Below are 12,414 nucleotides of genomic sequence, written 5' to 3'. Positions count from 1 at the left end.
GAAACAGGAGTGCAGGAGAAATCCAGACTGTTGCTGGAGAACCTGAAGGAGGATGTTGAGCTGGGCCTGGAAGAAGCACAGCGGAAACAGGAGCGCAGGAGAAATCCAGACTGCTGCTGGAGAACCAGAAGGAGGACGTTGAGCTGGGCCTAGGAGAAGCACAGCGGAAACAGGAGTGCAGGAGAAATCCAGACTGCTGCTGGAGGACCTGAAGGAGGACATTGAGCTGGGCCTGGTAGAAGCACAGCGGAAACAGGAGTGCAGGCGAAATCCTGACTGCTGCTGGAGGACCTGGAGGAGGACCTTGAGCTGGGCCTGGGAGAAGCACAGGTAAAACAAATGCGCACATACACACAGAGCTCTCATGATTATGAATTTTGGCTGATGATTAATTCAGTAAGAAATAAGTGTGATTATGCACTTGTCATAAAAATTTGCATTGACAATTAATTGTCTATTTTGGGGCCCATCCATAAATTCAATATACAGTTAGGTCCATAAATATTTGAACATAGACACAATTCTAACCTTTTTGGCTCGATATACTAACACATGGATTTAAAATTAAATTAACAAGATGTTCTTTAACTGCAGACTGGCAGCTTTAATAGGAGGGCATTTACATCCAAATCAGGTGAACGCTGTAGAAAATATATCAGTTTGCATATGCCTCCCACTTTTTAAGGGACCAAAAGTAATTGGACAGGATAATTATCATAAACCAAACTTTCACTTATTAGTACTTGGTGGCAAATCCTTCGCAGTCAATTAAAGCCTGAAGTCTGCAATGCATAGACATCACAAGAAGCTGGGTTTTATTCCTGGTGGTGCTCTGCCAGGCCTCTTCTGCAACTGTGTAGTGATAATTGGATTTATAAAAAGTATTAACGGCAATATTTTGGTATTGATGATAATACTGATATTTTAGCCTCGCATGGGGCACCATTTAATGTAGTTATAATTGGATTAATCAAATATTGACATCAATATTTTTGTATTAAGATTAATATTGATATTTTAGCCTCGCACCATGTTGTAAATAACAGTTAAAAGGAGTTATTTATCTTGACAAAACATTGCTATCGCTCTGATACAAGTTTTATTTATGGATAAAATTACAAAGCACTGCAGTGTTTGTGTGTTCTGTGTTTGTCTGACAAAATTAGTCTTACCAAAATGTAAATGTTTTCAACAAGCTGAAACTAATTGGTCAATTCTTGTTAAGTGACTCGTGGTGCACTTGCGGGATTTATTGGCACGACTGCGTCATGCCACTTGTGCGCTCAAGATGTGCACCTCTATTGGAAACAACAAACTTTTGCGAACTCTATAAATGCGCAACATGCAAACGGCCCCTAAAAGGCCGCTGTCATTTGCGATTTCCATCAGTTGATCTTCTTGCAAAGACATGATGCATTTACCAGATTTTTTTTGACAAATGGCTTGAAAATCCATTTCTTGGCAGTTTGTGGGTCGTTCACTGGGCCCCCTTAGCAAAGAAACTTTCTAAAGAGGTCTAATTTTTACTCACTTTGCTGTTAGTGGGTTACATATGGACGCTCAAGTGACCAAGGTGTAAGCGAGAGAATACGGTAATTTTTCGAAATAAAAGACTTTTCAAAGTAAAAGACAGTTCAGACTTGGATAATAAATACAATGGAAATAATTAATAATTTTATGTTCAGCCTGGTACCAATTGATTTAATATTGATTGTTGAGGACCACTGAGCTAGGGAATAAAATGAACTAAGGCGACATAATAGTTCTCCTAATTGTCCACTGCTAAGAATTTTTTAAAATGACGCGACGTGAAGAGTGAATAATTTTGCCCTTAATTGTATCTGTGTATGTATGTTAATTTGTTGATCTATTATACTAATAGACCTTTTTACATTTCCAGGTTTCTCTGTATCGGAAGTCACCACTGATAAGTAAACATAGAAGGCTTGGAGTAGAAATATAATTTTTTTTACAATCTTATTTGCTGAAATAAGAAAATCTCCACACAAGTGTTATCAAGATTTTCAGAAAAAGTAATGTTTGTGTGAGAAGAGAGAATAACATCAAATTTGCTGGCCTGCTAATAAACAATGCATTATAAATGCCTTTCACAATCTGTAATTTCTTTTTTGTATTGTCATACAAAGATAATATAATAGATATGTAAATACATATGAATGTAAAACAATCTAAATAATAGAAACTGAGGAATTTAAGATGCTGATGATCGTATCATGACATTAATTATAAAAAAATCCATTTTACTGGAAATGCAGTATTTATGTATACATAATGCAAATGTCTGTGTGTTGTCAGATCATCAGCGTGTTGGCAGAACCAGTCGCTGCGGTAAAAGCTGGACAACACCCAACACAAACTGCAGAAGAGCAAACACAGCATTGCACAGCTGGACGAGAAGAAGCACCTGGAGTTCATCAACCAGATTGCGCTTATCAGGTAGCTGATGTGCACTTGACGAGAAAATATCAAGTGCACACAAAACATGCGACACAAGCTAAACATGTGTCACAAAAATAGAAACGGTGTCTAAAATCTAAATGTGACGAAAAAAACTAAAATGTCAAGTGTGCACCAAAACATGCGACGCAAGCTAATCATGTCTCGCAAAAATAGAAACGGTGTCTAAAATCTAAATGTGACGAAAAAAATCGAAAATGTGAAGTGCACGCAAAACATGCGACACAAGCTAATCATGTGTCGCAAAAATAGAAACGGTGTCTAAAATCTAAATGTCACGAAAAAAATCGAAAATGTGAAGTGTGCACCAAAACATGCAACACAAGCTAAACATGTGTCGCAAAAATAGAAACGGGGTCTAAAATAGAAATTTCACGAAAAAAAATGAAAATGTGAAGTGTGCACCAAAACATGCGACGCAAGCTAATCATGTGTCGCAGAAATAGAAACGGTGTCTAAAACCTAAATGTCACGAAAAAAATCGAAAATTCGAAGTGCACGCAAAACATGCGACACAAGCTAAACATGTGTCGCAAAAATAGAAACATTGTCTAAAATAGAAATGTCAAAAAAGCAAGGGTGCTATGATCGGTCAGGTTGCCTTGTGTGCTCTGACTGGTCAGTTGGACCCTGGGTCCTCTGGTTGGTCAGGTGGCCGTACGTGCGCTTATTAATCTGAAAGCTGATGTGCTCTTCATGGGCCGTACGTGCGCTGATTAATCTGAAAGCTGATGTGCTCTCTTGATCGACCGGTTGGCCTGGGGTGCTCTGATTGGTCAGGAGGCAGCTGTGTGCACTGGCTGGTCAAGTGCCTTACAACGTGCCTTCGCAAAACATGCGGCGCAAGCTAAACATGTGTCGCAAAAATAGAAACGGTGTCTAAAATAGAAATGTCACGAAAAAAATCGAAAATGTGAAGTGTGCACAAAAACATGCGACACAAGCTAATCGTGTCACAGAAATAGAAACGGTGTCTAAAATCTAAATGTCACGAAAAAAATCGAAAATTCGAAGTGCACGCAAAACATGCGACACAAGCTAAACATGTGTCGCAAAAATAGAAACGGTGTCTAAAATAGAAATGTCACGAAAAAAATAAAAATGAGAAGTGCATGCAAAACATGCGACACAAGCTAAACATGTGTCGCAAAAATAGAAACGGTGTCTAAAAAAGAAATGTCACGAAAAAATCTAAAATGTGAAGTGTGCACAAAAACATGCGACGCAAGCTAATCATGTGTCGCAGAAATAGAAACGGTGTCTAAAATCTAAATGTCACGAAAAAAATCGAAAATTCGAAGTGCACGCAAAACATGCTACACAAGCTAAACATGTGTCGCAAAAATAGAAACGGTGTCTAAAATCTAAATGTTGCGAAAAAAATCGAAAATTCGAAGTGCACGCAAAACATGCTACACAAGCTAAACATGTGTCGCAAAAATAGAGACGGTGTCTAAAATAGAAATGTCACGAAAAAAATAAAAAATGTGAAGTGCACGCAAAACATGCGACACAAGCTAAACATGTGTCGCAAAAATAGAAACGGTGTCTAAAATAGAAATGTCACGAAAAAAATCTAAAATGTGAAGTGTGCACGCAAAACATGCGACACAAGCTAAACATGTGTCGCAGAAATAGAAACGGTGTCTAAAACCTAAATGTGATGAAAAAAATCAAATGTGTGAAGTGCACGCAAAACATGCGACACAAGCTAAACATGTTTCGCAAAAATAGAAACGGTGTGTAAAATAGAAATGTCACAAAGCTAGGGTGCTATGATCGGTCAGGTTGCCTTGTGTGCTCTGACTGGTCAGTTGGACCCTGGGTCCTCTGGTTGGTCAGGTGGCCGTACGTGCGCTTATTAATCTGAAAGCTGATGTGCTCTTCATGGGCCGTACGTGCGCTGATTAATCTGAAAGCTGATGTGCTCTCTTGATCGACCGGTTGGCCTGGGGTGCTCTGATTGGTCAGGAGGCAGCTGTGTGCACTGGCTGGTCAAGTGCCTTACACCGTGCCTTCGCAAAACATGCGGCGCAAGCTAAACATGTGTCGCAAAAATAAAAACGGTGTCTAAAATAGAAATGTCACGAAAAAAATCGAAAATGTGAAGTGTGCACAAAAACATGCGACGCAAGCTAATCATGTGTCGCAGAAATAGAAACGGTGTCTAAAATCTAAATGTCACGAAAAAAATCGAAAATTCGAAGTGCACGCAAAACATGCGACACAAGCTAAACATGTGTCGCAAAAATAGAAACGGTGTCTAAAATAGAAATGTCACGAAAAAAATAAAAAATGTGAAGTGCACGTAAAACATGTGACATAAGCTAAACATGTGTCGCAAAAATAGAAACGGTGTCTAAAATAGAAATGTCACGAAAAAAATCAAATATGTGAAGTGCACGCAAAACATGCGACACAAGCTAAACATGTGTCGCAAAAAAAGAAACGTTGTCTAAAATAGAAATGTCACAAAGCTAGGGTGCTATGATCGGTCAGGTTGCCTTGTGTGCTCTGACTGGTCAGTTGGACCCTGGGTCCTCTGGTTGGTCAGGTGGCCGTACGTGCGCTTATTAATCTGAAAGCTGATGTGCTCTTCATGGGCCGTACGTGCGCTGATTAATCTGAAAGCTGATGTGCTCTCTTGATCGACCGGTTGGCCTGGGGTGCTCTGATTGGTCAGGAGGCAGCTGTGTGCACTGGCTGGTCAAGTGCCTTACACCGTGCCTTCGCAAAACATGCGACGCAAGCTAAACATGTGTCGCAAAAATAGAAACGGTGTCTAAAATAGAAATGTCACGAAAAAAATCGAAAATGTGAAGTGTGCACCAAAACATGCGACACAAGCTAAACATGTGTCGCAAAAATAGAAACGGTGTCTAAAATAGAAATGTCACGAAAAAAATCGAAAATGTGAAGTGTGCACAAAAACATGCGACGCAAGCTAATCATGTGTCGCAGAAATAGAAACGGTGTCTAAAATCTAAATGTCACGAAAAAAATCGAAAATTCGAAGTGCACGCAAAACATGCGACACAAGCTAAACATGTATCGCAAAAATAGAAACGTTGTCTAAAATAGAAATGTCACAAAGCTAGGGTGCTATGATCGGTCAGGTTGCCTTGTGTGCTCTGACTGGTCAGTTGGACCCTGGGTCCTCTGGTTGGTCAGGTGGCCGTACGTGCGCTTATTAATCTGAAAGCTGATGTGCTCTTCATGGGCCGTACGTGCGCTGATTAATCTGAAAGCTGATGTGCTCTCTTGATCGACCGGTTGGCCTGGGGTGCTCTGATTGGTCAGGAGGCAGCTGTGTGCACTGGCTGGTCAAGTGCCTTACACCGTGCCTTCGCAAAACATGCGGCGCAAGCTAAAGATGTGTCGCAAAAATAGAAACGGTGTCTAAAATAGAAATGTCACGAAAAAAATCGAAAATGTGAAGTGTGCACAAAAACATGCGACGCAAGCTAATCATGTGTCGCAGAAATAGAAACGGTGTCTAAAATCTAAATGTCCCGAAAAAAACGAAAATTCGAAGTGCACGCAAAACATGCGACACAAGCTAAACATGTGTCGCAAAAATAGAAACGGTGTCTAAAATAGAAATGTCACGAAAAAAATAAAAAATGTGAAGTGCACGCAAAACATGCGACACAAGCTAAACATGTGTCGCAAAAATAGAAACGGTGTCTAAAATAGAAATGTCACGAAAAAAATCTAAAATGTGAAGTGTGCACGCAAAACATGCGACACAAGCTAAACATGTGTCGCAGAAATAGAAACGGTGTCTAAAACCTAAATGTCACGAAAAAAATCAAATATGTGAAGTGCACGCAAAACATGCGACACAAGCTAAACATGTGTCGCAAAAATAGAAACGGTGTGTAAAATAGAAATGTCACAAAGCTAGGGTGCTATGATCGGTCAGGTTGCCTTGTGTGCTCTGATTGGTCAGTTGGACCCTGGGTCCTCTGGTTGGTCAGGTGGCCGTACGTGCGCTTATTAATCTGAAAGCTGATGTGCTCTTCATGGGCCGTACGTGCGCTGATTAATCTGAAAGCTGATGTGCTCTCTTGATCGACCGGTTGGCCTGGGGTGCTCTGATTGGTCAGGAGGCAGCTGTGTGCACTGGCTGGTCAAGTGCCTTACACCGTGCCTTCGCAAAACATGCGACGCAAGCTAAACATGTGTCGCAAAAATAGAAACGGTGTCTAAAATAGAAATGTCACGAAAAAAATCGAAAATGTGAAGTGTGCACCAAAACATGCGACACAAGCTAAACATGTGTCGCAAAAATAGAAACGGTGTCTAAAATAGAAATGTCACGAAAAAAATCGAAAATGTGAAGTGTGCACAAAAACATGCGACGCAAGCTAATCATGTGTCGCAGAAATAGAAACGGTGTCTAAAATCTAAATGTCACAAAAAAAATCGAAAATTCGAAGTGCACGCAAAACATGCGACACAAGCTAAACATGTGTCGCAAAAATAGAAACGGTGTCTAAAATAGAAATGTCACGAAAAAAATAAAAAATGTGAAGTGCACGCAAAACATGCGACACAAGCTAAACATGTGTCGCAAAAATAGAAACGGTGTCTAAAATAGAAATGTCACGAAAAAAATCTAAAATGTGAAGTGTGCACGCAAAACATGCGACACAAGCTAAACATGTGTCGCAGAAATAGAAACGGTGTCTAAAACCTAAATGTCACGAAAAAAATCAAATATGTGAAGTGCACGCAAAACATGCGACACAAGCTAAACATGTGTCGCAAAAATAGAAACGGTGTGTAAAATAGAAATGTCACAAAGCTAGGGTGCTATGATCGGTCAGGTTGCCTTGTGTGCTCTGACTGGTCAGTTGGACCCTGGGTCCTCTGGTTGGTCAGGTGGCCGTACGTGCGCTTATTAATCTGAAAGCTGATGTGCTCTTCATGGGCCGTACGTGCGCTGATTAATCTGAAAGCTGATGTGCTCTCTTGATCGACCGGTTGGCCTGGGGTGCTCTGATTGGTCAGGAGGCAGCTGTGTGCACTGGCTGGTCAAGTGCCTTACACCGTGCCTTCGCAAAACATGCGGCGCAAGCTAAACATGTGTCGCAAAAATAGAAACGGTGTCTAAAATAGAAATGTCACGAAAAAAATCGAAAATGTGAATTGTGCACAAAAACATGCGACGCAAGCTAATCATGTGTCGCAGAAATAGAAACGGTGTCTAAAATCTAAATGTCCCGAAAAAAACGAAAATTCGAAGTGCACGCAAAACATGCGACACAAGCTAAACATGTGTCGCAAAAATAGAAACGGTGTCTAAAATAGAAATGTCACGAAAAAAATAAAAAATGTGAAGTGCACGCAAAACATGCGACACAAGCTAAACATGTGTCGCAAAAATAGAAACGGTGTCTAAAATAGAAATGTCACGAAAAAAATCTAAAATGTGAAGTGTGCACGCAAAACATGCGACACAAGCTAAACATGTGTCGCAGAAATAGAAACGGTGTCTAAAACCTAAATGTCACGAAAAAATCAAATATGTGAAGTGCACGCAAAACATGCGACACAAGCTAAACATGTGTCGCAAAAATAGAAACGGTGTGTAAAATAGAAATGTCACAAAGCTAGGGTGCTATGATCGGTCAGGTTGCCTTGTGTGCTCTGACTGGTCAGTTGGACCCTGGGTCCTCTGGTTGGTCAGGTGGCCGTACGTGCGCTTATTAATCTGAAAGCTGATGTGCTCTTCATGGGCCGTACGTGCGCTGGTTAATCTGAAAGCTGATGTGCTCTCTTGATCGACTGGTTGGCCTGGGGTGCTCTGATTGGTCAGGAGGCAGCTGTGTGCACTGGCTGGTCAAGTGCCTTACACCGTGCTTCGCAAAACATGCGACGCAAGCTAAACATGTGTCGCAAAAATAGAAACGGTGTCTAAAATAGAAATGTCACGAAAAAAATCGAAAATGTGAAGTGTGCACCAAAACATGCGACACAAGCTAAACATGTGTCGCAAAAATAGAAACGGTGTCTAAAATAGAAATGTCACGAAAAAAATCGAAAATGTGAAGTGTGCACAAAAACATGCGACGCAAGCTAATCATGTGTCGCAGAAATAGAAACTGTGTCTAAAATCTAAATGTCATGAAAAAAATCGAAAATTCGAAGTGCACGCAAAACATGCGACACAAGCTAAACATGTGTCGCAAAAATAGAAACGGTGTCTAAAATAGAAATGTCACGAAAAAAATAAAAAATGTGAAGTGCACGCAAAACATGCGACACAAGCTAAACATGTGTCGCAAAAATAGAAACGGTGTCTAAAATAGAAATGTCACGAAAAAAATCTAAAATGTGAAGTGCACGCAAAACATGCGACACAAGCTAAACATGTGTCGCAGAAATAGAAACGGTGTCTAAAACCTAAATGTCACGAAAAAAATCAAATATGTGAAGTGCACGCAAAACATGCGACACAAGCTAAACATGTGTCGCAAAAATAGAAACGGTGTGTAAAATAGAAATGTCACAAAGCTAGGGTGCTATGATCGGTCAGGTTGCCTTGTGTGCTCTGACTGGTCAGTTGGACCCTGGGTCCTCTGGTTGGTTAGGTGGCCGTACGTGCGCTTATTAATCTGAAAGCTGATGTGCTCTTCATGGGCCGTACGTGCGCTGATTAATCTGAAAGCTGATGTGCTCTCTTGATCGACCGGTTGGCCTGGGGTGCTCTGATTGGTCAGGAGGCAGCTGTGTGCACTGGCTGGTCAAGTGCCTTACACCGTGCCTTCGCAAAACATGCGGCGCAAGCTAAACATGTGTCGCAAAAATAGAAACGGTGTCTAAAATAGAAATGTCATGAAAAAAATCGAAAATGTGAAGTGTGCACCAAAACATGCGACACAACCTAAACATGTGTCGCAAAAATAGAAACGGTGTCTAAAATAGAAATGTCATGAAAAACATCGAAAATGTGAAGTGTGCACCAAAACATGCGGCGCAAGCTAAACATGTGTCGCAAAAATAGAAACGGTGTCTAAAATAGAAATGTCACGAAAAAAATCGAAAATGTGAAGTGTGCACAAAAACATGCGACGCAAGCTAATCATGTGTCGCAGAAATAGAAACGGTGTCTAAAATCTAAATGTCACGAAAAAAAACGAAAATTCAAAGTGCACGCAAAACATGCGACACAAGCTAAACATGTGTCGCAAAAATAGAAACGGTGTCTAAAATAGAAATGTCACGAAAAAAATAAAAAATGTGAAGTGCACACAAAACATGCGGCGCAAGCTAAACATGTGTCGCAAAAATAGAAACGGTGTCTAAAATAGAAATGTCACGAGAAAAAAATCTAAAATGTGAAGTGTGCACGCAAAACATGCGACACAAGCTAAACAAGTGTCGCAGAAATAGAAACGGTGTCTAAAACCTAAATGTCACGAAAAAAATCAAATATGTGAAGTGCACGCAAAACATGCGACACAAGCTAAACATGTGTCGCAAAAATAGAAACGGTGTGTAAAATAGAAATGTCACAAAGCTAGGGTGCTATGATCGGTCAGGTTGCCTTGTGTGCTCTGACTGGTCAGTTGGACCCTGGGTCCTCTGGTTGGTCAGGTGGCCGTACGTGCGCTTATTAATCTGAAAGCTGATGTGCTCTTCATGGGCCGTACGTGCGCTGATTAATCTGAAAGCTGATGTGCTCTCTTTATCGACCGGTTGGCCTGGGGTGCTCTGATTGGTCAGGAGGCAGCTGTGTGCACTGGCTGGTCAAGTGCCTTACACCGTGCCTTCGCAAAACATGCGACGCAAGCTAAACATGTGTCGCAAAAATAGAAACGGTGTCTAAAATAGAAATGTCATGAAAAAAATCGAAAATGTGAAGTGTGCACCAAAACATGCGACACAAGCTAAACATGTGTCGCAAAAATAGAAACGGTGTCTAAAATAGAAATGTCATGAAAAACATCGAAAATGTGAAGTGTGCACCAAAACATGCGACGCAAGCTAAACATGTGTCGCAAAAATAAAAACGGTGTCTAAAATAGAAATGTCACGAAAAAAATCGAAAATGTGAAGTGTGCACAAAAACATGCGACGCAAGCTAATCATGTGTCGCAGAAATAGAAACGGTGTCTAAAATCTAAATGTCACGAAAAAAATCGAAAATTCGAAGTGCACGCAAAACATGCGACACAAGCTAAACATGTGTCGCAAAAATAGAAACGGTGTCTAAAATAGAAATGTCACGAAAAAAATAAAAAATGTGAAGTGCACGTAAAACGTGACATAAGCTAAACATGTGTCGCAAAAATAGAAACGGTGTCTAAAATAGAAATGTCACGAAAAAAATCAAATATGTGAAGTGCACGCAAAACATGCGACACAAGCTAAACATGTGTCGCAAAAAAAGAAACGTTGTCTAAAATAGAAATGTCACAAAGCTAGGGTGCTATGATCGGTCAGGTTGCCTTGTGTGCTCTGACTGGTCAGTTGGACCCTGGGTCCTCTGGTTGGTCAGGTGGCCGTACGTGCGCTTATTAATCTGAAAGCTGATGTGCTCTTCATGGGCCGTACGTGCGCTGATTAATCTGAAAGCTGATGTGCTCTCTTGATCGACCGGTTGGCCTGGGGTGCTCTGATTGGTCAGGAGGCAGCTGTGTGCACTGGCTGGTCAAGTGCCTTACACCGTGCCTTCGCAAAACATGCGACGCAAGCTAAACATGTGTCGCAAAAATAGAAACGGTGTCTAAAATAGAAATGTCACGAAAAAAATCGAAAATGTGAAGTGTGCACCAAAACATGCGACACAAGCTAAACATGTGTCGCAAAAATAGAAACGGTGTCTAAAATAGAAATGTCACGAAAAAAATCGAAAATGTGAAGTGTGCACAAAAACATGCGACGCAAGCTAATCATGTGTCGCAGAAATAGAAACGGTGTCTAAAATCTAAATGTCACGAAAAAAATCGAAAATTCGAAGTGCACGCAAAACATGCGACACAAGCTAAACATGTATCGCAAAAATAGAAACGTTGTCTAAAATAGAAATGTCACAAAGCTAGGGTGCTATGATCGGTCAGGTTGCCTTGTGTGCTCTGACTGGTCAGTTGGACCCTGGGTCCTCTGGTTGGTCAGGTGGCCGTACGTGCGCTTATTAATCTGAAAGCTGATGTGCTCTTCATGGGCCGTACGTGCGCTGATTAATCTGAAAGCTGATGTGCTCTCTTGATCGACCGGTTGGCCTGGGGTGCTCTGATTGGTCAGGAGGCAGCTGTGTGCACTGGCTGGTCAAGTGCCTTACACCGTGCCTTCGCAAAACATGCGGCGCAAGCTAAAGATGTGTCGCAAAAATAGAAACGGTGTCTAAAATAGAAATGTCACGAAAAAAATCGAAAATGTGAAGTGTGCACAAAAACATGCGACGCAAGCTAATCATGTGTCGCAGAAATAGAAATGGTGTCTAAAATCTAAATGTCCCGAAAAAAACGAAAATTCGAAGTGCACGCAAAACATGCGACACAAGCTAAACATGTGTCGCAAAAATAGAAACGGTGTCTAAAATAGAAATGTCACGAAAAAAATAAAAAATGTGAAGTGCACGCAAAACATGCGACACAAGCTAAACATGTGTCGCAAAAATAGAAACGGTGTCTAAAATAGAAATGTCACGAAAAAAATCTAAAATGTGAAGTGTGCACGCAAAACATGCGACACAAGCTAAACATGTGTCGCAGAAATAGAAACGGTGTCTAAAACCTAAATGTCACGAAAAAAATCAAATATGTGAAGTGCACGCAAAACATGCGACACAAGCTAAACATGTGTCGCAAAAATAGAAACGGTGTGTAAAATAGAAATGTCACAAAGCTAGGGTGCTATGATCGGTCAGGTTGCCTTGTGTGCTCTGATTGGTCAGTTGGACCCTGGGTCCTCTGGTTGGTCAGG

The 12,414-nt window shown here is 41.0% G+C and overlaps 1 long non-coding RNA gene across 2 annotated transcripts in view; it reads left to right on the top strand.

Annotated features, from left to right (window-relative positions):
• Positions 1-12,414, top strand: part of si:dkey-65j4.2 — a 123,278-nt gene continuing 110,864 nt past the window's right edge. Inside the window, exons 1-2 of one of the 2 annotated variants that reach the window (XR_012386492.1) lie at positions 1-330; positions 2,317-4,954. This is a non-coding gene — a long non-coding RNA (si:dkey-65j4.2). Of the gene's footprint in view, positions 331-2,316; positions 4,955-12,414 lie in introns of those variants that run through there. The other variant, XR_011017078.2, reaches the window with a different exon arrangement.

The sequence above is a fragment of the Danio rerio genome, chromosome 10 (assembly GCF_049306965.1).
Source record: "Danio rerio strain Tuebingen ecotype United States chromosome 10, GRCz12tu, whole genome shotgun sequence".
Classification (NCBI taxonomy): domain Eukaryota; kingdom Metazoa; phylum Chordata; class Actinopteri; order Cypriniformes; family Danionidae; genus Danio; species Danio rerio.
The sequence above is the reverse complement of the archived record's forward strand: the minus strand, read 5'-3'. Positions and strand labels throughout refer to the sequence as shown.